This window comes from Phyllobates terribilis, unplaced genomic scaffold, assembly GCF_046119375.1.
Source record: "Phyllobates terribilis strain yellow unplaced genomic scaffold, ASM4611937v1 Scaffold_236__1_contigs__length_3049075, whole genome shotgun sequence".
NCBI lineage: Eukaryota > Metazoa > Chordata > Amphibia > Anura > Dendrobatidae > Phyllobates > Phyllobates terribilis.
The window spans coordinates 2,433,700-2,458,999 of NW_027362996.1; the positions used below are offsets into that span (position 1 = coordinate 2,433,700).

Consider the following 25,300-nt stretch of genomic DNA (forward strand, 5'->3'; position numbering starts at 1 on the left):
ACATATTAGGCAAGCATTTTGGAGCTTTCACCTAAATAACTACAGGTGGTGAGATAAGCTGCACAATATAATTGACCTTTCAGTATATTGTTGCACACACACCATCTATTTAGCAAATGCCCTTGTTATCAACAGCAGCCTTTTAAACTCACCTGAGCTAACAGGTATGTGAGCTAGTTACTCTGCTGCGCTTAAAATTTCTTTTTTGGTTTGCTACAATGCCTTTTCTGAAACGTTGTCTCCCTCTGCTGGAACACTGACTTCTTTCATTTAATGCCTGCAGACTATAAAAGAGAAACCAACCCAAAAAGTTTGGTTGATTAGTCTGTGGCATTCTTTTAAACTGTTGCTTATGGCGGTCTCTGTGAGCTTCTCAGTGACATTCAGCCATCCAGGTATCCCGCCTGCAGTAGACGGAATGTGGCAATGGAACGCTGGCTGCGCGTGTCATAATAGGCTCTGAGCCTTTATATACCTGCGCACAGCAGCAGCCACCTTCAGTCTGCTGCTGGACAGCCAGCAGCAGCAGCAGCAGGAGAGGTAATTAATCAGCAACCCTCCTGCTAAGGGTAGACAGCTGCTCGTTCCACCCCCCCCCCGCCTTAATTGGTTCTCCTCCCTTCCAACGGTGTTGAGGCGGGTGGGAACAGCCGGGGGTTGAGGGTACTGTGCTAAAAGAGGTGGAGTTATGCAGATCTAAAACGCGTGGATTGCAGCAGCAGCAAGCCGAAAAGTGCAGGCATGTGAGGGATCTAGAGGTTGACAGCATGTCTTCTTAACGGGAGTCCAGGTGGCCATCTCCACAAATGGACTTTTCAGAATCCTTGGGTGGCACCGTAGTCGGAAACCAATTCTGGTTATCGCTTCTCGGCCTTTTGGCTAAGATCAAGTGTAGTATCTGTTCTTATCAGTTTAATATCTGATACGTCCCCTATCTGGGGACCATATATTAAATGGATTTTTAGAACAGGGAGATGGAAAAAGAGCTTGCTCTGTCCACTCCACGCATTGACCTGGTATTGCAGTATCTCCAGGACCGGTGCACCCCTTCTTTAATGCAGTTTCTAAAATCAGAAAGAATTGAATTCAATGCTTTTTGTTCATTTTGCTTGTTTGTCGGATTTTGGGATGGACTCTTTGGCTTTGCTTTTCTTCTCCTCATTGGATTTTTCATGTTAAAAGTTGCAGAAGCCAGATGACAAGCTCATTTTGGTTCAACTTCAGCAACTGTGCATTGCATTGCCATGTAATGTAATGTAATGCAATGCTATCTATCTAGCTCTCCCTCTATACTTCCTTTTGGATAAACAGACATATTAGGCAAGCATTTTGGAGCTTTCACCTAAATAACTACAGGTGGTGAGATAAGCTGCACAATATAATTGACCTTTCAGTATATTGTTGCACACACACCATCTATTTAGCAAATGCCCTTGTTATCAACAGCAGCCTTTTAAACTCACCTGAGCTAACAGGTATGTGAGCTGGTTACTCTGCTGCGCTTAAAATTTCTTTTTTGGTTTGCTACAATGCCTTTTCTGAAACGTTGTCTCCCTCTGCTGGAACACTGACTTCTTTCATTTAATGCCTGCAGACTATAAAAGAGAAACCAACCCAAAAAGTTTGGTTGATTAGTCTGTGGCATTCTTTTAAACTGTTGCTTATGGCGGTCTCTGTGAGCTTCTCAGTGACATTCAGCCATTCAGGTATCCCGCCTGCAGTAGACGGAATGTGGCAATGGAACGCTGGCTGCGCGTGTCATAATAGGCTCTGAGCCTTTATATACCTGCGCACAGCAGCAGCCACCTTCAGTCTGCTGCTGGACAGCCAGCAGCAGCAGCAGCAGGAGAGGTAATTAATCAGCAACCCTCCTGCTAAGGGTAGACAGCTGCTCGTTCCACCCCCCCCCCCGCCTTAATTGGTTCTCCTCCCTTCCAACGGTGTTGAGGCGGGTGGGAACAGCCGGGGGTTGAGGGTACTGTGCTAAAAGAGGTGGAGTTATGCAGATCTAAAACGCGTGGATTGCAGCAGCAGCAAGCCGAAAAGTGCAGGCATGTGAGGGATCTAGAGGTTGACAGCATGTCTTCTTAACGGGAGTCCAGGTGGCCATCTCCACAAATGGACTTTTCAGAATCCTTGGGTGGCACCGTAGTCGGAAACCAATTCTGGTTATCGCTTCTCGGCCTTTTGGCTAAGATCAAGTGTAGTATCTGTTCTTATCAGTTTAATATCTGATACGTCCCCTATCTGGGGACCATATATTAAATGGATTTTTAGAACAGGGAGATGGAAAAAGAGCTTGCTCTGTCCACTCCACGCATTGACCTGGTATTGCAGTATCTCCAGGACCGGTGCACCCCTTCTTTAATGCAGTTTCTAAAATCAGAAAGAATTGAATTCAATGCTTTTTGTTCATTTTGCTTGTTTGTCGGATTTTGGGATGGACTCTTTGGCTTTGCTTTTCTTCTCCTCATTGGATTTTTCATGTTAAAAGTTGCAGAAGCCAGATGACAAGCTCATTTTGGTTCAACTTCAGCAACTGTGCATTGCATTGCCATGTAATGTAATGTAATGCAATGCTATCTATCTAGCTCTCCCTCTATACTTCCTTTTGGATAAACAGACATATTAGGCAAGCATTTTGGAGCTTTCACCTAAATAACTACAGGTGGTGAGATAAGCTGCACAATATAATTGACCTTTCAGTATATTGTTGCACACACACCATCTATTTAGCAAATGCCCTTGTTATCAACAGCAGCCTTTTAAACTCACCTGAGCTAACAGGTATGTGAGCTGGTTACTCTGCTGCGCTTAAAATTTCTTTTTTGGTTTGCTACAATGCCTTTTCTGAAACGTTGTCTCCCTCTGCTGGAACACTGACTTCTTTCATTTAATGCCTGCAGACTATAAAAGAGAAACCAACCCAAAAAGTTAGGTTGATTAGTCCGTGGCATTCTTTTAAACTGTTGCTTATGGCTATCTCTGTGAGCTTCTCAGTGACATTCAGCCATCCAGGTATCCCGCCTGCAGTAGACGGAATGTGGCAATGGAACGCTGGCTGCGCGTGTCATAATAGGCTCTGAGCCTTTATATACCTGCGCACAGCAGCAGCCACCTTCAGTCTGCTGCTGGACAGCCAGCAGCAGCAGCAGCAGGAGAGGTAATTAATCAGCAACCCTCCTGCTAAGGGTAGACAGCTGCTCGTTCCACCCCCCCCCCCGCCTTAATTGGTTCTCCTCCCTTCCAACGGTGTTGAGGCGGGTGGGAACAGCCGGGGGTTGAGGGTACTGTGCTAAAAGAGGTGGAGTTATGCAGATCTAAAACGCGTGGATTGCAGCAGCAGCAAGCCGAAAAGTGCAGGCATGTGAGGGATCTAGAGGTTGACAGCATGTCTTCTTAATGGGAGTCCAGGTGGCCATCTCCACAAATGGACTTTTCAGAATCCTTGGGTGGCACCGTAGTCGGAAACCAATTCTGGTTATCGCTTCTCGGCCTTTTGGCTAAGATCAAGTGTAGTATCTGTTCTTATCAGTTTAATATCTGATACGTCCCCTATCTGGGGACCATATATTAAATGGATTTTTAGAACAGGGAGATGGAAAAAGAGCTTGCTCTGTCCACTCCACGCATTGACCTGGTATTGCAGTATCTCCAGGACCGGTGCACCCCTTCTTTAATGCAGTTTCTAAAATCAGAAAGAATTGAATTCAATGCTTTTTGTTCATTTTGCTTGTTTGTCGGATTTGGGATGGACTCTTTGGCTTTGCTTTTCTTCTCCTCATTGGATTTTTCATGTTAAAAGTTGCAGAAGCCAGATGACAAGCTCATTTTGGTTCAACTTCAGCAACTGTGCTTTGCATTGCCATGTAATGTAATGTAATGCAATGCTATCTATCTAGCTCTCCCTCTATACTTCCTTTTGGATAAACAGACATATTAGGCAAGCATTTTGGAGCTTTCACCTAAATAACTACAGGTGGTGAGATAAGCTGCACAATATAATTGACCTTTCAGTATATTGTTGCACACACACCATCTATTTAGCAAATGCCCTTGTTATCAACAGCAGCCTTTTAAACTCACCTGAGCTAACAGGTATGTGAGCTGGTTACTCTGCTGCGCTTAAAATTTCTTTTTTGGTTTGCTACAATGCCTTTTCTGAAACGTTGTCTCCCTCTGCTTGAACACTGACTTCTTTCATTTAATGCCTGCAGACTATAAAAGAGAAACCAACCCAAAAAGTTTGGTTGATTAGTCTGTGGCATTCTTTTAAACTGTTGCTTATGGCGGTCTCTGTGAGCTTCTCAGTGACATTCAGCCATCCAGGTATCCCGCCTGCAGTAGACGGAATGTGGCAATGGAACGCTGGCTGCGCGTGTCATAATAGGCTCTGAGCCTTTATATACCTGCGCACAGCAGCAGCCACCTTCAGTCTGCTGCTGGACAGCCAGCAGCAGCAGCAGCAGGAGAGGTAATTAATCAGCAACCCTCCTGCTAAGGGTAGACAGCTGCTCGTTCCACCCCCCCCCCCGCCTTAATTGGTTCTCCTCCCTTCCAACGGTGTTGAGGCGGGTGGGAACAGCCGGGGGTTGAGGGTACTGTGCTAAAAGAGGTGGAGTTATGCAGATCTAAAACGCGTGGATTGCAGCAGCAGCAAGCCGAAAAGTGCAGGCATGTGAGGGATCTAGAGGTTGACAGCATGTCTTCTTAACGGGAGTCCAGGTGGCCATCTGCACAAATGGACTTTTCAGAATCCTTGGGTGGCACCGTAGTCGGAAACCAATTCTGGTTATCGCTTCTCGGCCTTTTGGCTAAGATCAAGTGTAGTATCTGTTCTTATCAGTTTAATATCTGATACGTACCCTATCTGGGGACCATATATTAAATGGATTTTTAGAACAGGGAGATGGAAAAAGAGCTTGCTCTGTCCACTCCACGCATTGACCTGGTATTGCAGTATCTCCAGGACCGGTGCACCCCTTCTTTAATGCAGTTTCTAAAATCAGAAAGAATTGAATTCAATGCTTTTTGTTCATTTTGCTTGTTTGTCGGATTTTGGGATGGACTCTTTGGCTTTGCTTTTCTTCTCCTCATTGGATTTTTCATGTTAAAAGTTGCAGAAGCCAGATGACAAGCTCATTTTGGTTCAACTTCAGCAACTGTGCATTGCATTGCCATGTAATGTAATGTAATGCAATGCTATCTATCTAGCTCTCCCTCTATACTTCCTTTTGGATAAACAGACATATTAGGCAAGCATTTTGGAGCTTTCACCTAAATAACTACAGGTGGTGAGATAAGCTGCACAATATAATTGACCTTTCAGTATATTGTTGCACACACACCATCTATTTAGCAAATGCCCTTGTTATCAACAGCAGCCTTTTAAACTCACCTGAGCTAACAGGTATGTGAGCTGGTTACTCTGCTGCGCTTAAAATTTCTTTTTTGGTTTGCTACAATGCCTTTTCTGAAACGTTGTCTCCCTCTGCTGGAACACTGACTTCTTTCATTTAATGCCTGCAGACTATAAAAGAGAAACCAACCCAAAAAGTTTGGTTGATTAGTCTGTGGCATTCTTTTAAACTGTTGCTTATGGCGGTCTCTGTGAGCTTCTCAGTGACATTCAGCCATCCAGGTATCCCGCCTGCAGTAGACGGAATGTGGCAATGGAACGCTGGCTGCGCGTGTCATAATAGGCTCTGAGCCTTTATATACCTGCGCACAGCAGCAGCCACCTTCAGTCTGCTGCTGGACAGCCAGCAGCAGCAGCAGCAGGAGAGGTAATTAATCAGCAACCCTCCTGCTAAGGGTAGACAGCTGCTCGTTCCACCCCCCCCCCCCGCCTTAATTGGTTCTCCTCCCTTCCAACGGTGTTGAGGCGGGTGGGAACAGCCGGGGGTTGAGGGTACTGTGCTAAAAGAGGTGGAGTTATGCAGATCTAAAACGCGTGGATTGCAGCAGCAGCAAGCCGAAAAGTGCAGGCATGTGAGGGATCTAGAGGTTGACAGCATGTCTTCTTAACGGGAGTCCAGGTGGCCATCTCCACAAATGGACTTTTCAGAATCCTTGGGTGGCACCGTAGTCGGAAACCAATTCTGGTTATCGCTTCTCGGCCTTTTGGCTAAGATCAAGTGTAGTATCTGTTCTTATCAGTTTAATATCTGATACGTCCCCTATCTGGGGACCATATATTAAATGGATTTTTAGAACAGGGAGATGGAAAAAGAGCTTGCTCTGTCCACTCCACGCATTGACCTGGTATTGCAGTATCTCCAGGACCGGTGCACCCCTTCTTTAATGCAGTTTCTAAAATCAGAAAGAATTGAATTCAATGCTTTTTGTTCATTTTGCTTGTTTGTCGGATTTTGGGATGGACTCTTTGGCTTTGCTTTTCTTCTCCTCATTGGATTTTTCATGTTAAAAGTTGCAGAAGCCAGATGACAAGCTCATTTTGGTTCAACTTCAGCAACTGTGCATTGCATTGCCATGTAATGTAAAGTAATGCAATGCTATCTATCTAGCTCTCCCTCTATACTTCCTTTTGGATAAACAGACATATTAGGCAAGCATTTTGGAGCTTTCACCTAAATAACTACAGGTGGTGAGATAAGCTGCACAATATAATTGACCTTTCAGTATATTGTTGCACACACACCATCTATTTAGCAAATGCCCTTGTTATCAACAGCAGCCTGTTAAACTCACCTGAGCTAACAGGTATGTGAGCTGGTTACTCTGCTGCGCTTAAAATTTCTTTTTTGGTTTGCTACAATGCCTTTTCTGAAACGTTGTCTCCCTCTGCTGGAACACTGACTTCTTTCATTTAATGCCTGCAGACTATAAAAGAGAAACCAACCCAAAAAGTTTGGTTGATTAGTCTGTGGCATTCTTTTAAACTGTTGCTTATGGCGGTCTCTGTGAGCTTCTCAGTGACATTCAGCCATCCAGGTATCCCGCCTGCAGTAGACGGAATGTGGCAATGGAACGCTGGCTGCGCGTGTCATAATAGGCTCTGAGCCTTTATATACCTGCGCACAGCAGCAGCCACCTTCAGTCTGCTGCTGGACAGCCAGCAGCAGCAGCAGCAGGAGAGGTAATTAATCAGCAACCCTCCTGCTAAGGGTAGACAGCTGCTCGTTCCACCCCCCCCCCCGCCTTAATTGGTTCTCCTCCCTTCCAACGGTGTTGAGGCGGGTGGGAACAGCCGGGGGTTGAGGGTACTGTGCTAAAAGAGGTGGAGTTATGCAGATCTAAAACGCGTGGATTGCAGCAGCAGCAAGCCGAAAAGTGCAGGCATGTGAGGGATCTAGAGGTTGACAGCATGTCTTCTTAACGGGGGTCCAGGTGGCCATCTCCACAAATGGACTTTTCAGAATCCTTGGGTGGCACCGTAGTCGGAAACCAATTCTGGTTATCGCTTCTCGGCCTTTTGGCTAAGATCAAGTGTAGTATCTGTTCTTATCAGTTTAATATCTGATACGTCCCCTATCTGGGGACCATATATTAAATGGATTTTTAGAACAGGGAGATGGAAAAAGAGCTTGCTCTGTCCACTCCACGCATTGACCTGGTATTGCAGTATCTCCAGGACCGGTGCACCCCTTCTTTAATGCAGTTTCTAAAATCAGAAAGAATTGAATTCAATGCTTTTTGTTCATTTTGCTTGTTTGTCGGATTTTGGGATGGACTCTTTGGCTTTGCTTTTCTTCTCCTCATTGGATTTTTCATGTTAAAAGTTGCAGAAGCCAGATGACAAGCTCATTTTGGTTCAACTTCAGCAACTGTGCATTGCATTGCCATGTAATGTAATGTAATGCAATGCTATCTATCTAGCTCTCCCTCTATACTTCCTTTTGGATAAACAGACATATTAGGCAAGCATTTTGGAGCTTTCACCTAAATAACTACAGGTGGTGAGATAAGCTGCACAATATAATTGACCTTTCAGTATATTGTTGCACACACACCATCTATTTAGCAAATGCCCTTGTTATCAACAGCAGCCTTTTAAACTCACCTGAGCTAACAGGTATGTGAGCTGGTTACTCTGCTGCGCTTAAAATTTCTTTTTTGGTTTGCTACAATGCCTTTTCTGAAACGTTGTCTCCCTCTGCTGGAACACTGACTTCTTTCATTTAATGGCTGCAGACTATAAAAGAGAAACCAACCCAAAAAGTTTGGTTGATTAGTCTGTGGCATTCTTTTAAACTGTTGCTTATGGCGGTCTCTGTGAGCTTCTCAGTGACATTCAGCCATCCAGGTATCCCGCCTGCAGTAGACGGAATGTGGCAATGGAACGCTGGCTGCGCGTGTCATAATAGGCTCTGAGCCTTTATATACCTGCGCACAGCAGCAGCCACCTTCAGTCTGCTGCTGGACAGCCAGCAGCAGCAGCAGCAGGAGAGGTAATTAATCAGCAACCCTCCTGCTAAGGGTAGACAGCTGCTCGTTCCACCCCCCCCCCCGCCTTAATTGGTTCTCCTCCCTTCCAACGGTGTTGAGGCGGGTGGGAACAGCCGGGGGTTGAGGGTACTGTGCTAAAAGAGGTGGAGTTATGCAGATCTAAAACGCGTGGATTGCAGCAGCAGCAAGCCGAAAAGTGCAGGCATGTGAGGGATCTAGAGGTTGACAGCATGTCTTCTTAACGGGAGTCCAGGTGGCCATCTCCACAAATGGACTTTTCAGAATCCTTGGGTGGCACCGTAGTCGGAAACCAATTCTGGTTATCGCTTCTCGGCCTTTTGGCTAAGATCAAGTGTAGTATCTGTTCTTATCAGTTTAATATCTGATACGTCCCCTATCTGGGGACCATATATTAAATGGATTTTTAGAACAGGGAGATGGAAAAAGAGCTTGCTCTGTCCACTCCACGCATTGACCTGGTATTGCAGTATCTCCAGGACCGGTGCACCCCTTCTTTAATGCAGTTTCTAAAATCAGAAAGAATTGAATTCAATGCTTTTTGTTCATTTTGCTTGTTTGTCGGATTTTGGGATGGACTCTTTGGCTTTGCTTTTCTTCTCCTCATTGGATTTTTCATGTTAAAAGTTGCAGAAGCCAGATGACAAGCTCATTTTGGTTCAACTTCAGCAACTGTGCATTGCATTGCCATGTAATGTAATGTAATGCAATGCTATCTATCTAGCTCTCCCTCTATACTTCCTTTTGGATAAACAGACATATTAGGCAAGCATTTTGGAGCTTTCACCTAAATAACTACAGGTGGTGAGATAAGCTGCACAATATAATTGACCTTTCAGTATATTGTTGCACACACACCATCTATTTAGCAAATGCCCTTGTTATCAACAGCAGCCTTTTAAACTCACCTGAGCTAACAGGTATGTGAGCTGGTTACTCTGCTGCGCTTAAAATTTCTTTTTTGGTTTGCTACAATGCCTTTTCTGAAACGTTGTCTCCCTCTGCTGGAACACTGACTTCTTTCATTTAATGCCTGCAGACTATAAAAGAGAAACCAACCCAAAAAGTTTGGTTGATTAGTCTGTGGCATTCTTTTAAACTGTTGCTTATGGCGGTCTCTGTGAGCTTCTCAGTGACATTCAGCCATCCAGGTATCCCGCCTGCAGTAGACGGAATGTGGCAATGGAACGCTGGCTGCGCGTGTCATAATAGGCTCTGAGCCTTTATATACCTGCGCACAGCAGCAGCCACCTTCAGTCTGCTGCTGGACAGCCAGCAGCAACAGCAGGAGAGGTAATTAATCAGCAACCCTCCTGCTAAGGGTAGACAGCTGCTCGTTCCACCCCCCCCCCCCGCCTTAATTGGTTCTCCTCCCTTCCAACGGTGTTGAGGCGGGTGGGAACAGCTGGGGGTTGAGGGTACTGTGCTAAAAGAGGTGGAGTTATGCAGATCTAAAACGCGTGGATTGCAGCAGCAGCAAGCCGAAAAGTGCAGGCATGTGAGGGATCTAGAGGTTGACAGCATGTCTTCTTAACGGGAGTCCAGGTGGCCATCTCCACAAATGGACTTTTCAGAATCCTTGGGTGGCACCGTAGTCGGAAACCAATTCTGGTTATCGCTTCTCGGCCTTTTGGCTAAGATCAAGTGTAGTATCTGTTCTTATCAGTTTAATATCTGATACGTCCCCTATCTGGGGACCATATATTAAATGGATTTTTAGAACAGGGAGATGGAAAAAGAGCTTGCTCTGTCCACTCCACGCATTGACCTGGTATTGCAGTATCTCCAGGACCGGTGCACCCCTTCTTTAATGCAGTTTCTAAAATCAGAAAGAATTGAATTCAATGCTTTTTGTTCATTTTGCTTGTTTGTCGGATTTTGGGATGGACTCTTTGGCTTTGCTTTTCTTCTCCTCATTGGATTTTTCATGTTAAAAGTTGCAGAAGCCAGATGACAAGCTCATTTTGGTTCAACTTCAGCAACTGTGCATTGCATTGCCATGTAATGTAATGTAATGCAATGCTATCTATCTAGCTCTCCCTCTATACTTCCTTTTGGATAAACAGACATATTAGGCAAGCATTTTGGAGCTTTCACCTAAATAACTACAGGTGGTGAGATAAGCTGCACAATATAATTGACCTTTCAGTATATTGTTGCACACACACCATCTATTTAGCAAATGCCCTTGTTATCAACAGCAGCCTTTTAAACTCACCTGAGCTAACAGGTATGTGAGCTGGTTACTCTGCTGCGCTTAAAATTTATTTTTTGGTTTGCTACAATGCCTTTTCTGAAACGTTGTCTCCCTCTGCTGGAACACTGACTTCTTTCATTTAATGCCTGCAGACTATAAAAGAGAAACCAACCCAAAAAGTTTGGTTGAATAGTCTGTGGCATTCTTTTAAACTGTTGCTTATGGCGGTCTCTGTGAGCTTCTCAGTGACATTCAGCCATCCAGGTATCCCGCCTGCAGTAGACGGAATGTGGCAATGGAACGCTGGCTGCGCGTGTCATAATAGGCTCTGAGCCTTTATATACCTGCGCACAGCAGCAGCCACCTTCAGTCTGCTGCTGGACAGCAAGCAGCAGCAGCAGCAGGAGAGGTAATTAATCAGCAACCCTCCTGCTAAGGGTAGACAGATGCTCGTTCCACCCCCCCCCCGCCTTAATTGGTTCTCCTCCCTTCCAACGGTGTTGAGGCGGGTGGGAACAGCTGGGGGTTGAGGGTACTGTGCTAAAAGAGGTGGAGTTATGCAGATCTAAAACGCGTGGATTGCAGCAGCAGCAAGCCGAAAAGTGCAGGCATGTGAGGGATCTAGAGGTTGACAGCATGTCTTCTTAACGGGAGTCCAGGTGGCCATCTCCACAAATGGACTTTTCAGAATCCTTGGGTGGCACCGTAGTCGGAAACCAATTCTGGTTATCGCTTCTCGGCCTTTTGGCTAAGATCAAGTGTAGTATCTGTTCTTATCAGTTTAATATCTGATACGTCCCCTATCTGGGGACCATATATTAAATGGATTTTTAGAACTGGGAGATGGAAAAAGAGCTTGCTCTGTCCACTCCACGCATTGACCTGGTATTGCAGTATCTCCAGGACCGGTGCACCCCTTCTTTAATGCAGTTTCTAAAATCAGAAAGAATTGAATTCAATGCTTTTTGTTCATTTTGCTTGTTTGTCGGATTTTGGGATGGACTCTTTGGCTTTGCTTTTCTTCTCCTCATTGGATTTTTCATGTTAAAAGTTGCAGAAGCCAGATGACAAGCTCATTTTGGTTCAACTTCAGCAACTGTGCATTGCATTGCCATGTAATGTAATGTAATGCAATGCTATCTATCTAGCTCTCCCTCTATACTTCCTTTTGGATAAACAGACATATTAGGCAAGCATTTTGGAGCTTTCACCTAAATAACTACAGGTGGTGAGATAAGCTGCACAATATAATTGACCTTTCAGTATATTGTTGCACACACACCATCTATTTAGCAAATGCCCTTGTTATCAACAGCAGCCTTTTAAACTCACCTGAGCTAACAGGTATGTGAGCTGGTTACTCTGCTGCGCTTAAAATTTCTTTTTTGGTTTGCTACAATGCCTTTTCTGAAACGTTGTCTCCCTCTGCTGGAACACTGACTTCTTTCATTTAATGCCTGCAGACTATAAAAGAGAAACCAACCCAAAAAGTTTGGTTGAATAGTCTGTGGCATTCTTTTAAACTGTTGCTTATGGCGGTCTCTGTGAGCTTCTCAGTGACATTCAGCCATCCAGGTATCCCGCCTGCAGTAGACGGAATGTGGCAATGGAACGCTGGCTGCGCGTGTCATAATAGGCTCTGAGCCTTTATATACCTGCGCACAGCAGCAGCCACCTTCAGTCTGCTGCTGGACAGCAAGCAGCAGCAGCAGCAGGAGAGGTAATTAATCAGCAACCCTCCTGCTAAGGGTAGACAGATGCTCGTTCCACCCCCCCCCCGCCTTAATTGGTTCTCCTCCCTTCCAACGGTGTTGAGGCGGGTGGGAACAGCTGGGGGTTGAGGGTACTGTGCTAAAAGAGGTGGAGTTATGCAGATCTAAAACGCGTGGATTGCAGCAGCAGCAAGCCGAAAAGTGCATGCATGTGAGGGATCTAGAGGTTGACAGCATGTCTTCTTAACGGGAGTCCAGGTGGCCATCTCCACAAATGGACTTTTCAGAATCCTTGGGTGGCACCGTAGTCGGAAACCAATTCTGGTTATCGCTTCTCGGCCTTTTGGCTAAGATCAAGTGTAGTATCTGTTCTTATCAGTTTAATATCTGATACGTCCCCTATCTGGGGACCATATATTAAATGGATTTTTAGAACTGGGAGATGGAAAAAGAGCTTGCTCTGTCCACTCCACGCATTGACCTGGTATTGCAGTATCTCCAGGACCGATGCACCCCTTCTTTAATGCAGTTTCTAAAATCAGAAAGAATTGAATTCAATGCTTTTTGTTCATTTTGCTTGTTTGTCGGATTTTGGGATGGACTCTTTGGCTTTGCTTTTCTTCTCCTCATTGGATTTTTCATGTTAAAAGTTGCAGAAGCCAGATGACAAGCTCATTTTGGTTCAACTTCAGCAACTGTGCATTGCATTGCCATGTAATGTAATGTAATGCAATGCTATCTATCTAGCTCTCCCTCTATACTTCCTTTTGGATAAACAGACATATTAGGCAAGCATTTTGGAGCTTTCACCTAAATAACTACAGGTGGTGAGATAAGCTGCACAATATAATTGACCTTTCAGTATATTGTTGCACACACACCATCTATTTAGCAAATGCCCTTGTTATCAACAGCAGCCTTTTAAACTCACCTGAGCTAACAGGTATGTGAGCTGGTTACTCTGCTGCGCTTAAAATTTCTTTTTTGGTTTGCTACAATGCCTTTTCTGAAACGTTGTCTCCCTCTGCTGGAACACTGACTTCTTTCATTTAATGCCTGCAGACTATAAAAGAGAAACCAACCCAAAAAGTTTGGTTGATTAGTCTGTGGCATTCTTTTAAACTGTTGCTTATGGCGGTCTCTGTGAGCTTCTCAGTGACATTCAGCCATCCAGGTATCCCGCCTGCAGTAGACGGAATGTGGCAATGGAACGCTGGCTGCGCGTGTCATAATAGGCTCTGAGCCTTTTTAAACCTGCGCACAGCAGCAGCCACCTTCAGTCTGCTGCTGGACAGCCAGCAGCAGCAGCAGCAGGAGAGGTAATTAATCAGCAACCCTCCTGCTAAGGGTAGACAGCTGCTCGTTCCACCCCCCCCCCCCGCCTTAATTGGTTCTCCTCCCTTCCAACGGTGTTGAGGCGGGTGGGAACAGCCGGGGGTTGAGGGTACTGTGCTAAAAGAGGTGGAGTTATGCAGATCTAAAACGCGTGGATTGCAGCAGCAGCAAGCCGAAAAGTGCAGGCATGTGAGGGATCTAGAGGTTGACAGCATGTCTTCTTAACGGGAGTCCAGGTGGCCATCTCCACAAATGGACTTTTCAGAATCCTTGGGTGGCACCGTAGTCGGAAACCAATTCTGGTTATCGCTTCTCGGCCTTTTGGCTAAGATCAAGTGTAGTATCTGTTCTTATCAGTTTAATATCTGATACGTCCCCTATCTGGGGACCATATATTAAATGGATTTTTAGAACAGGGAGATGGAAAAAGAGCTTGCTCTGTCCACTCCACGCATTGACCTGGTATTGCAGTATCTCCAGGACCGGTGCACCCCTTCTTTAATGCAGTTTCTAAAATCAGAAAGAATTGAATTCAATGCTTTTTGTTCATTTTGCTTGTTTGTCGGATTTTGGGATGGACTCTTTGGCTTTGCTTTTCTTCTCCTCATTGGATTTTTCATGTTAAAAGTTGCAGAAGCCAGATGACAAGCTCATTTTGGTTCAACTTCAGCAACTGTGCATTGCATTGCCATGTAATGTAATGTAATGCAATGCTATCTATCTAGCTCTCCCTCTATACTTCCTTTTGGATAAACAGACATATTAGGCAAGCATTTTGGAGCTTTCACCTAAATAACTACAGGTGGTGAGATAAGCTGCACAATATAATTGACCTTTCAGTATATTGTTGCACACACACCATCTATTTAGCAAATGCCCTTGTTATCAACAGCAGCCTTTTAAACTCACCTGAGCTAACAGGTATGTGAGCTGGTTACTCTGCTGCGCTTAAAATTTCTTTTTTGGTTTGCTACAATGCCTTTTCTGAAACGTTGTCTCCCTCTGCTGGAACACTGACTTCTTTCATTTAATGCCTGCAGACTATAAAAGAGAAACCAACCCAAAAAGTTTGGTTGATTAGTCTGTGGCATTCTTTTAAACTGTTGCTTATGGCGGTCTCTGTGAGCTTCTCAGTGACATTCAGCCATCCAGGTATCCCGCCTGCAGTAGACGGAATGTGGCAATGGAACGCTGGCTGCGCGTGTCATAATAGGCTCTGAGCCTTTATATACCTGCGCACAGCAGCAGCCACCTTCAGTCTGCTGCTGGACAGCCAGCAGCAGCAGCAGCAGGAGAGGTAATTAATCAGCAACCCTCCTGCTAAGGGTAGACAGCTGCTCGTTCCACCCCCCCCCCCGCCTTAATTGGTTCTCCTCTCTTCCAACGGTGTTGAGGCGGGTGGGAACAGCCGGGGGTTGAGGGTACTGTGCTAAAAGAGGTGGAGTTATGCAGATCTAAAACGCGTGGATTGCAGCAGCAGCAAGCCGAAAAGTGCAGGCATGTGAGGGATCTAGAGGTTGACAGCATGTCCTCTTAACGGGAGTCCAGGTGGCCATCTCCACAAATGGACTTTTCAGAATCCTTGGGTGGCACCGTAGTCGGAAACCAATTCTGGTTATCGCTTCTCGGCCTTTTGGCTAAGATCAAGTGTAGTATCTGTTCTTATCAGTTTAATATCTGATACGTCCCCTATCTGGGGACCATATATTAAATGGATTTTTAGAACAGGGAGATGGAAAAAGAGCTTGCTCTGTCCACTCCACGCATTGACCTGGTATTGCAGTATCTCCAGGACCGGTGCACCCCTTCTTTAATGCAGTTTCTAAAATCAGAAAGAATTGAATTCAATGCTTTTTGTTCATTTTGCTTGTTTGTCGGATTTTGGGATGGACTCTTTGGCTTTGCTTTTCTTCTCCTCATTGGATTTTTCATGTTAAAAGTTGCAGAAGCCAGATGACAAGCTCATTTTGGTTCAACTTCAGCAACTGTGCATTGCATTGCCATGTAATGTAATGTAATGCAATGCTATCTATCTAGCTCTCCCTCTATACTTCCTTTTGGATAAACAGACATATTAGGCAAGCATTTTGGAGCTTTCACCTAAATAACTACAGGTGGTGAGATAAGCTGCACAATATAATTGACCTTTCAGTATATTGTTGCACACACACCATCTATTTAGCAAATGCCCTTGTTATCAACAGCAGCCTTTTAAACTCACCTGAGCTAACAGGTATGTGAGCTGGTTACTCTGCTGCGCTTAAAATTTCTTTTTTGGTTTGCTACAATGCCTTTTCTGAAACGTTGTCTCCCTCTGCTGAAACACTGACTTCTTTCATTTAATGCCTGCAGACTATAAAAGAGAAACCAACCCAAAAAGTTTGGTTGATTAGTCTGTGGCATTCTTTTAAACTGTTGCTTATGGCGGTCTCTGTGAGCTTCTCAGTGACATTCAGCCATCCAGGTATCCCGCCTGCAGTAGACGGAATGTGGCAATGGAACGCTGGCTGCGCGTGTCATAATAGGCTCTGAGCCTTTATATACCTGCGCACAGCAGCAGCCACCTTCAGTCTGCTGCTGGACAGCCAGCAGCAGCAGCAGCAGGAGAGGTAATTAATCAGCAACCCTCCTGCTAAGGGTAGACAGCTGCTCGTTCCACCCCCCCCCCCCCGCCTTAATTGGTTCTCCTCCCTTCCAACGGTGTTGAGGCGGGTGGGAACAGCCGGGGGTTGAGGGTACTGTGCTAAAAGAGGTGGAGTTATGCAGATCTAAAACGCGTGGATTGCAGCAGCAGCAAGCCGAAAAGTGCAGGCATGTGAGGGATCTAGAGGTTGACAGCATGTCTTCTTAACGGGAGTCCAGGTGGCCATCTCCACAAATGGACTTTTCAGAATCCTTGGGTGGCACCGTAGTCAGAAACCAATTCTGGTTATCGCTTCTCGGCCTTTTGGCTAAGATCAAGTTTAGTATCTTTCGAAAAGTCGGTTTTGGATGTTGGCCGCCCTAGTAGATTGATACATTATGCACACTGGGGTTTAGGCGCTTGTTAGTACGCCAGGTGGCTAATATAGTCATCTGGTGGAAAGCATGGCCCCCCAGGATCGACGCCATTGGGCCGGGGAAGATCGAAAGCCCGAAGTGTGAAGTGCCCCAGGAGTGGTGACCCTGGGGTGCCTTAACTCACTGGGATTGGGAACCCCACTTGAGTTTATGGCACATTTGCACAAGCACTTCAATATTTCTTTCTTCGCACACACCCTTATTCTGGGCCTTCTGGCCTTAGGATGGGGAATTTTTTCAATTCCCGGTCGAAGGTCCGGGCAGTATTATACTGTGAAACCTTCACTATTTATTTAATTTCTTTGTCACTGTGTGTCCACTTATTCACGTGTGTCACGTCCTACTAGGATTTTGTCGGGATGCGGTTCCCTTATGGGTTCCTCTCTTGGCAGGTCTAGGGGGGGAGTGTGTGGCCATCAGGTTCCGCTCCCCCCTGAACCCCCCTGGCTCTCCTCTTTCGGGAGGAGAGCATTGTTGGCTCCCCTCTTCCGGGAGGGGAGCACAGTCTTTGGCTCCCAGTGCCTTGCTCGGGTGAGAACTCGGGCAGGTGCTGGGGGTAAGATTGGGTCGCCTCTGGCTTCGGCTGGAGGTGGCTATTTGTCCCTGTTCCTCGCTGTGGCCTTCTGGCTCGGAGGGACGGGGAATGGTTTGGGGGACCCTTCTCCTTTTGGAGAGGGTTTCAAGAAGACCAGCATCCTAGTGCACTTTTTTTGTGGCACTTGTCACTTTTTTAAGCGCACTCGGGTTTTGTACACGAATTCGGGCTTTCAAAAAAAAAAAAAAAAAAAATCTGTTCTTATCAGTTTAATATCTGATACGTCCCCTATCTGGGGACCATATATTAAATGGATTTTTAGAACAGGGAGATGGAAAAAGAGCTTGCTCTGTCCACTCCACGCATTGACCTGGTATTGCAGTATCTCCAGGACCGGTGCACCTCTTCTTTAATGCAGTTTCTAAAATCAGAAAGAATTGAATTCAATGCTTTTTGTTCATTTTGCTTCTTTGTCGGATTTTGGGATGGACTCTTTGGCTTTGCTTTTCTTCTCCTCATTGGACTTTTCATGTTAAAAGTTGCAGAAGCCAGATGACAAGCTCATTTTGGTTCAACTTCAGCAACTGTGCATTGCATTGCCATGTAATGTAATGTAATGCAATGCTATCTATCTAGCTCTCCCTCTATACTTCCTTTTGGATAAACAGACATATTAGGCAAGCATTTTGGAGCTTTCACCTAAATAACTACAGGTGGTGAGATAAGCTGCACAATATAATTGACCTTTCAGTATATTGTTGCACACACACCATCTATTTAGCAAATGCCCTTGTTATCAACAGCAGCCTTTTAAACTCACCTGAGCTAACAGGTATGTGAGCTGGTTACTCTGCTGCGCTTAAAATTTCTTTTTTGGTTTGCTACAATGCCTTTTCTGAAACGTTGTCTCCCTCTGCTGGAACACTGACTTCTTTCATTTAATGCCTGCAGACTATAAAAGAGAAACCAACCCAAAAAGTTTGGTTGATTAGTCTGTGGCATTCTTTTAAACTGTTGCTTATGGCGGTCTCTGTGAGCTTCTCAGTGACATTCAGCCATCCAGGTATCCCGCCTGCAGTAGACGGAATGTGGCAATGGAACGCTGGCTGCGCGTGTCATAATAGGCTCTGAGCCTTTATATACCTGCGCACAGCAGCAGCCACCTTCAGTCTGCTGCTGGACAGCCAGCAGCAGCAGCAGCAGGAGAGGTAATTAATCAGCAACCCTCCTGCTAAGGGTAGACAGCTGCTCGTTCCACCCCCCCCCCGGCCTTAATTGGTTCTCCTCCCTTCCAACGGTGTTGAGGCGGGTGGGAACAGCCGGGGGTTGAGGGTACTGTGCTAAAAGAGGTGGAGTTATGCAGATCTAAAACGCGTGGATTGCAGCAGCAGCAAGCCGAAAAGTGCAGGCATGTGAGGGATCTAGAGGTTGACAGCATGTCTTCTTAACGGGAGTCCAGGTGGCCATCTCCACAAATGGACTTTTCAGAATCCTTGGGTGGCACCGTAGTCGGAAACCAATTCTGGTTATCGCTTCTCGGCCTTTTGGCTAAGATCAAGTGTAGTATCTGTTCTTATCAGTTTAATATCTGATACGTCCCCTATCTGGGGACCATATATTAAATGGATTTTTAGAACAGGGAGATGGAAAAAGAGCTTGCTCTGTCCACTCCACGCATTGACCTGTTATTGCAGTATCTCCAGGACCGGTGCACCCCTTCTTTAATGCAGTTTCTAAAATCAGAAAGAATTGAATTCAATGCTTTTTGTTCATTTTGCTTGTTTGTCGGATTTTGGGATGGACTATTTGGCTTTGCTTTTCTTCTCCTCATTGGATTTTTCATGTTAAAAGTTGCAGAAGCCAGATGACAAGCTCATTTTGGTTCAACTTCAGCAACTGTGCATTGCATTGCCATGTAATGTAATGTAATGCAATGCTATCTATCTAGCTCTCCCTCTATACTTCCTTTTGGATAAACAGACATATTAGGCAAGCATTTTGGAGCTTTCACCTAAATAACTACAGGTGGTGAGATAAGCTGCACAATATAATTGACCTTTCAGTATATTGTTGCACACACACCATCTATTTAGCAAATGCCCTTGTTATCAACAGCAGCCTTTTAAACTCACCTGAGCTAACAGGTATGTGAGCTGGTTACTCTGCTGCGCTTAAAATTTCTTTTTTGGTTTGGTACAATGCCTTTTCTGAAACGTTGTCTCCCTCTGCTGGAACACTGACTTCTTTCATTTAATGCCTGCAGACTATAAAAGAGAAACCAACCCAAAAAGTTTGGTTGATTAGTCTGTGGCATTCTTTTAAACTGTTGCTTATGGCGATCTCTGTGAGCTTCTCAGTGACATTCAGCCATCCAGGTATCCCGCCTGCAGTAGACGGAATGTGGCAATGGAACGCTGGCTGCGCGTGTCATAATAGGCTCTGAGCCTTTATATACCTGCGCACAGCAGCAGCCACCTTCAGTCTGCTGCTGGACAGCCAGCAGCAGCAGCAGCAGGAGAGGTAATTAATCAGCAACCCTCCTGCTAAGGGTAGACAGCTGCTCGTTCCACCCCCCCCCCCCCCGCCTTAATTGGTTCTCCTCCCTTCCAACGGTGTTGAGGCGGGTGGGAACAGCCGGGGGTTGAGGGTACTGTGCTAAAAGAGGTGGAGTTATGCAGATCTAAAACGCGTGGATTGCAGCAGCAGCAAGCCGAAAAGTGCAGGCATGTGAGGGATCTAGAGGTTGACAGCATGTCTTCTTAACGGGAGTCCAGGTGGCCATCTCCACAAATGGACTTTTCAGAATCCTTGGGTGGCACCGTAGTCGGAAACCAATTCTGGTTATCGCTTCTCGGCCTTTTGGCTAAGATCAAGTGTAGTATCTGTTCTTATCAGTTTAATATCTGATACGTCCCCTATCTGGGGACCATATATTAAATGGATTTTTAGAACAGGGAGATGGAAAAAGAGCTTGCTCTGTCCACTCCACGCATTGACCTGGTATTGCAGTATCTTCAGGACCGGTGCACCCCTTCTTTAATGCAGTTTCTAAAATCAGAAAGAATTGAATTCAATGCTTTTTGTTCATTTTGCTTGTTTGTCGGATTTTGGGATGGACTCTTTGGCTTTGCTTTTCTTCTCCTCATTGGATTTTTCATGTTAAAAGTTGCAGAAGCCAGATGACAAGCTCATTTTGGTTCAACTTCAGCAACTGTGCATTGCATTGCCATGTAATGTAATGTAATGCAATGCTATCTATCTAGCTCTCCCTCTATACTTCCTTTTGGATAAACAGACATATTAGGCAAGCATTTTGGAGCTTTCACCTAAATAACTACAGGTGGTGAGATAAGCTGCACAATATAATTGACCTTTCAGTATATTGTTGCACACACACCATCTATTTAGCAAATGCCCTTGTTATCAACAGCAGCCTTTTAAACTCACCTGAGCTAACAGGTATGTGAGCTGGTTACTCTGCTGCGCTTAAAATTTCTTTTTTGGTTTGCTACAATGCCTTTTCTGAAACGTTGTCTCCCTCTGCTGGAACACTGACTTCTTTCATTTAATGCCTGCAGACTATAAAAGAGAAACCAACCCAAAAAGTTTGGTTGATTAGTCTGTGGCATTCTTTTAAACTGTTGCTTATGGCGGTCTCTGTGAGCTTCTCAGTGACATTCAGCCATCCAGGTATCCCGCCTGCAGTAGACGGAATGTGGCAATGGAACGCTGGCTGCGCGTGTCATAATAGGCTCTGAGCCTTTATATACCTGCGCACAGCAGCAGCCACCTTCAGTCTGCTGCTGGACAGCCAGCAGCAGCAGCAGCAGGAGAGGTAATTAATCAGCAACCCTCCTGCTAAGGGTAGACAGCTGCTCGTTCCACCCCCCCCCCCGCCTTAATTGGTTCTCCTCCCTTCCAACGGTGTTGAGGCGGGTGGGAACAGCCGGGGGTTGAGGGTACTGTGCTAAAAGAGGTGGAGTTATGCAGATCTAAAACGCGTGGATTGCAGCAGCAGCAAGCCGAAAAGTGCAGGCATGTGAGGGATCTAGAGGTTGACAGCATGTCTTCTTAACGGGAGTCCAGGTGGCCATCTCCACAAATGGACTTTTCAGAATCCTTGGGTGGCACCGTAGTCGGAAACCAATTCTGGTTATCGCTTCTCGGCCTTTTGGCTAAGATCAAGTGTAGTATCTGTTCTTATCAGTTTAATATCTGATACGTCCCCTATCTGGGGACCATATATTAAATGGATTTTTAGAACAGGGAGATGGAAAAAGAGCTTGCTCTGTCCACTCCACGCATTGACCTGGTATTGCAGTATCTCCAGGACCGGTGCACCCCTTCTTTAATGCAGTTTCTAAAATCAGAAAGAATTGAATTCAATGCTTTTTGTTCATTTTGCTTGTTTGTCGGATTTTGGGATGGACTCTTTGGCTTTGCTTTTCTTCTCCTCATTGGATTTTTCATGTTAAAAGTTGCAGAAGCCAGATGACAAGTTCATTTTGGTTCAACTTCAGCAACTGTGCATTGCATTGCCATGTAATGTAATGTAATGCAATGCTATCTATCTAGCTCTCCCTCTATACTTCCTTTTGGATAAACAGACATATTAGGCAAGCATTTTGGAGCTTTCACCTAAATAACTACAGGTGGTGAGATAAGCTGCACAATATAATTGACCTTTCAGTATATTGTTGCACACACACCATCTATTTAGCAAATGCCCTTGTTATCAACAGCAGCCTTTTAAACTCACCTGAGCTAACAGGTATGTGAGCTGGTTACTCTGCTGCGCTTAAAATTTCTTTTTTGGTTTGCTACAATGCCTTTTCTGAAACGTTGTCTCCCTCTGCTGGAACACTGACTTCTTTCATTTAATGCCTGCAGACTATAAAAGAGAAACCAACCCAAAAAGTTTGGTTGATTAGTCTGTGGCATTCTTTTAAACTGTTGCTTATGGCGGTCTCTGTGAGCTTCTCAGTGACATTCAGCCATCCAGGTATCCCGCCTGCAGTAGACGGAATGTGGCAATGGAACGCTGGCTGCGCGTGTCATAATAGGCTCTGAGCCTTTATATACCTGCGCACAGCAGCAGCCACCTTCAGTCTGCTGCTGGACAGCCAGCAGCAGCAGCAGCAGGAGAGGTAATTAATCAGCAACCCTCCTGCTAAGGGTAGACAGCTGCTCGTTCCACCCCCCCCCCCCGCCTTAATTGGTTCTCCTCCCTTCCAACGGTGTTGAGGCGGGTGGGAACAGCCGGGGGTTGAGGGTACTGTGCTAAAAGAGGTGGAGTTATGCAGATCTAAAACGCGTGGATTGCAGCAGCAGCAAGCCGAAAAGTGCAGGCATGTGAGGGATCTAGAGGTTGACAGCATGTCTTCTTAACGGGAGTCCAGGTGGCCATCTCCACAAATGGACTTTTCAGAATCCTTGGGTGGCACCGTAGTCGGAAACCAATTCTGGTTATCGCTTCTCGGCCTTTTGGCTAAGATCAAGTGTAGTATCTGTTCTTATCAGTTTAATATCTGATACGTCCCCTATCTGGGGACCATATATTAAATGGATTTTTAGAACAGGGAGATGGAAAAAGAGCTTGCTCTGTCCACTCCACGCATTGACCTGGTATTGCAGTATCTCCAGGACCGGTGCACCCCTTCTTTAATGCAGTTTCTAAAATCAGAAAGAATTGAATTCAATGCTTTTTGTTCATTTTGCTTGTTTGTCGGATTTTGGGATGGACTCTTTGGCTTTGCTTTTCTTCTCCTCATTGGATTTTTCATGTTAAAAGTTGCAGAAGCCAGATGACAAGCTCATTTTGGTTCAACTTCAGCAACTGTGCATTGCATTGCCATGTAATGTAATGTAATGCAATGCTATCTATCTAGCTCTCCCTCTATACTTCCTTTTGGATAAACAGACATATTAGGCAATCATTTTGGAGCTTTCACCTAAATAACTACAGGTGGTGAGATAAGCTGCACAATATAATTGACCTTTCAGTATATTGTTGCACACACACCATCTATTTAGCAAATGCCCTTGTTATCAACAGCAGCCTTTTAAACTCACCTGAGCTAACAGGTATGTGAGCTGGTTACTCTGCTGCGCTTAAAATTTCTTTTTTGGTTTGCTACAATGCCTTTTCTGAAACGTTGTCTCCCTCTGCTGGAACACTGACTTCTTTCATTTAATGCCTGCAGACTATAAAAGAGAAACCAACCCAAAAAGTTTGGTTGATTAGTCTGTGGCATTCTTTTAAACTCTTGCTTATGGCGGTCTCTGTGAGCTTCTCAGTGACATTCAGCCATCCAGGTATCCCGCCTGCAGTAGACGGAATGTGGCAATGGAACGCTGGCTGCGCGTGTCATAATAGGCTCTGAGCCTTTATATACCTGCGCACAGCAGCAGCCACCTTCAGTCTGCTGCTGGACAGCCAGCAGCAGCAGCAGCAGGAGAGGTAATTAATCAGCAACCCTCCTGCTAAGGGTAGACAGCTGCTCGTTCCACCCCCCCCCCCGCCTTAATTGGTTCTCCTCCCTTCCAACGGTGTTGAGGCGGGTGGGAACAGCCGGGGGTTGAGGGTACTGTGCTAAGAGAGGTGGAGTTATGCAGATCTAAAACGCGTGGATTGCAGCAGCAGCAAGCCGAAAAGTGCAGGCATGTGAGGGATCTAGAGGTTGACAGCATGTCTTCTTAACGGGAGTCCAGGTGGCCATCTCCACAAATGGACTTTTCAGAATCCTTGGGTGGCACCGTAGTCGGAAACCAATTCTGGTTATCGCTTCTCGGCCTTTTGGCTAAGATCAAGTGTAGTATCTGTTCTTATCAGTTTAATATCTGATACGTCCCCTATCTGGGGACCATATATTAAATGGATTTTTAGAACAGGGAGATGGAAAAAGAGCTTGCTCTGTCCACTCCACGCATTGACCTGGTATTGCAGTATCTCCAGGACCGGTGCACCCCTTCTTTAATGCAGTTTCTAAAATCAGAAAGAATTGAATTCAATGCTTTTTGTTCATTTTGCTTGTTTGTCGGATTTTGGGATGGACTCTTTGGCTTTGCTTTTCTTCTCCTCATTGGATTTTTCATGTTAAAAGTTGCAGAAGCCAGATGACAAGCTCATTTTGGTTCAACTTCAGCAACTGTGCATTGCATTGCCATGTAATGTAATGTAATGCAATGCTATCTATCTAGCTCTCCCTCTATACTTCCTTTTGGATAAACAGACATATTAGGCAAGCATTTTGGAGCTTTCACCTAAATAACTACAGGTGGTGAGATAAGCTGCACAATATAATTGACCTTTCAGTATATTGTTGCACACACACCATCTATTTAGCAAATGCCCTTGTTATCAACAGCAGCCTTTTAAACTCACCTGAGCTAACAGGTATGTGAGCTGGTTACTCTGCTGCGCTTAAAATTTCTTTTTTGGTTTGCTACAATGCCTTTTCTGAAACGTTGTCTCCCTCTGCTGGAACACTGACTTCTTTCATTTAATGCCTGCAGACTATAAAAGAGAAACCAACCCAAAAAGTTTGGTTGATTAGTCTGTGGCATTCTTTTAAACTGTTGCTTATGGCGGTCTCTGTGAGCTTCTCAGTGACATTCAGCCATCCAGGTATCCCGCCTGCAGTAGACGGAATGTGGCAATGGAACGCTGGCTGCGCGTGTCATAATAGGCTCTGAGCCTTTATATACCTGCGCACAGCAGCAGCCACCTTCAGTCTGCTGCTGGACAGCCAGCAGCAGCAGCAGCAGGAGAGGTAATTAATCAGCAACCCTCCTGCTAAGGGTAGACAGCTGCTCGTTCCACCCCCCCCCCGCCTTAATTGGTTCTCCTCCCTTCCAACGGTGTTGAGGCGGGTGGGAACAGCCGGGGGTTGAGGGCACTGTGCTAAAAGAGGTGGAGTTATGCAGATCTAAAACGCGTGGATTGCAGCAGCAGCAAGCCGAAAAGTGCAGGCATGTGAGGGATCTAGAGGTTGACAGCATGTCTTCTTAACGGGAGTCCAGGTGGCCATCTCC

General features: G+C 45.5%; 18 non-coding genes across 18 annotated transcripts; all 18 read left to right on the top strand.

The window, feature by feature from the left end:
- The first annotated feature begins 859 nt into the window (after positions 1-859).
- LOC141215939 (U2 spliceosomal RNA) lies at positions 860-1,050 on the top strand. Its single transcript, XR_012284989.1, has one exon. It is a non-coding gene; the product is annotated as a U2 spliceosomal RNA (small nuclear RNA).
- A 1,121-nt stretch (positions 1,051-2,171) lies between these two features.
- LOC141215940 (U2 spliceosomal RNA) lies at positions 2,172-2,362 on the top strand. Its single transcript, XR_012284990.1, has one exon. It is a non-coding gene; the product is annotated as a U2 spliceosomal RNA (small nuclear RNA).
- A 1,121-nt stretch (positions 2,363-3,483) lies between these two features.
- LOC141215941 (U2 spliceosomal RNA) lies at positions 3,484-3,674 on the top strand. Its single transcript, XR_012284991.1, has one exon. It is a non-coding gene; the product is annotated as a U2 spliceosomal RNA (small nuclear RNA).
- Positions 3,675-4,794: 1,120 nt separating this feature from the next.
- On the top strand, positions 4,795-4,985 carry LOC141216587 (U2 spliceosomal RNA). The gene has a single exon (XR_012285615.1). It is a non-coding gene; the product is annotated as a U2 spliceosomal RNA (small nuclear RNA).
- A 1,122-nt stretch (positions 4,986-6,107) lies between these two features.
- On the top strand, positions 6,108-6,298 carry LOC141215943 (U2 spliceosomal RNA). The gene has a single exon (XR_012284993.1). It is a non-coding gene; the product is annotated as a U2 spliceosomal RNA (small nuclear RNA).
- A 1,121-nt stretch (positions 6,299-7,419) lies between these two features.
- Positions 7,420-7,610, top strand: LOC141215944 (U2 spliceosomal RNA). The gene has a single exon (XR_012284995.1). It is a non-coding gene; the product is annotated as a U2 spliceosomal RNA (small nuclear RNA).
- Positions 7,611-8,731: 1,121 nt separating this feature from the next.
- Positions 8,732-8,922, top strand: LOC141215945 (U2 spliceosomal RNA). The gene has a single exon (XR_012284996.1). It is a non-coding gene; the product is annotated as a U2 spliceosomal RNA (small nuclear RNA).
- A 1,119-nt stretch (positions 8,923-10,041) lies between these two features.
- On the top strand, positions 10,042-10,232 carry LOC141215946 (U2 spliceosomal RNA). The gene has a single exon (XR_012284997.1). It is a non-coding gene; the product is annotated as a U2 spliceosomal RNA (small nuclear RNA).
- Positions 10,233-11,352: 1,120 nt separating this feature from the next.
- LOC141217194 (U2 spliceosomal RNA) lies at positions 11,353-11,543 on the top strand. Its single transcript, XR_012286063.1, has one exon. It is a non-coding gene; the product is annotated as a U2 spliceosomal RNA (small nuclear RNA).
- Positions 11,544-12,663: 1,120 nt separating this feature from the next.
- LOC141216273 (U2 spliceosomal RNA) lies at positions 12,664-12,854 on the top strand. Its single transcript, XR_012285313.1, has one exon. It is a non-coding gene; the product is annotated as a U2 spliceosomal RNA (small nuclear RNA).
- A 1,122-nt stretch (positions 12,855-13,976) lies between these two features.
- Positions 13,977-14,167, top strand: LOC141215947 (U2 spliceosomal RNA). The gene has a single exon (XR_012284998.1). It is a non-coding gene; the product is annotated as a U2 spliceosomal RNA (small nuclear RNA).
- Positions 14,168-15,288: 1,121 nt separating this feature from the next.
- Positions 15,289-15,479, top strand: LOC141215948 (U2 spliceosomal RNA). Its single transcript, XR_012284999.1, has one exon. It is a non-coding gene; the product is annotated as a U2 spliceosomal RNA (small nuclear RNA).
- Positions 15,480-17,489: 2,010 nt separating this feature from the next.
- Positions 17,490-17,673, top strand: LOC141216837 (U2 spliceosomal RNA). Its single transcript, XR_012285830.1, has one exon. It is a non-coding gene; the product is annotated as a U2 spliceosomal RNA (small nuclear RNA).
- Positions 17,674-18,794: 1,121 nt separating this feature from the next.
- Positions 18,795-18,985, top strand: LOC141216605 (U2 spliceosomal RNA). Its single transcript, XR_012285632.1, has one exon. It is a non-coding gene; the product is annotated as a U2 spliceosomal RNA (small nuclear RNA).
- A 1,124-nt stretch (positions 18,986-20,109) lies between these two features.
- On the top strand, positions 20,110-20,300 carry LOC141216443 (U2 spliceosomal RNA). The gene has a single exon (XR_012285477.1). It is a non-coding gene; the product is annotated as a U2 spliceosomal RNA (small nuclear RNA).
- Positions 20,301-21,421: 1,121 nt separating this feature from the next.
- On the top strand, positions 21,422-21,612 carry LOC141215950 (U2 spliceosomal RNA). The gene has a single exon (XR_012285000.1). It is a non-coding gene; the product is annotated as a U2 spliceosomal RNA (small nuclear RNA).
- Positions 21,613-22,734: 1,122 nt separating this feature from the next.
- LOC141215951 (U2 spliceosomal RNA) lies at positions 22,735-22,925 on the top strand. The gene has a single exon (XR_012285001.1). It is a non-coding gene; the product is annotated as a U2 spliceosomal RNA (small nuclear RNA).
- A 1,121-nt stretch (positions 22,926-24,046) lies between these two features.
- Positions 24,047-24,237, top strand: LOC141215952 (U2 spliceosomal RNA). The gene has a single exon (XR_012285002.1). It is a non-coding gene; the product is annotated as a U2 spliceosomal RNA (small nuclear RNA).
- Positions 24,238-25,300: the final 1,063 nt, after the last annotated feature.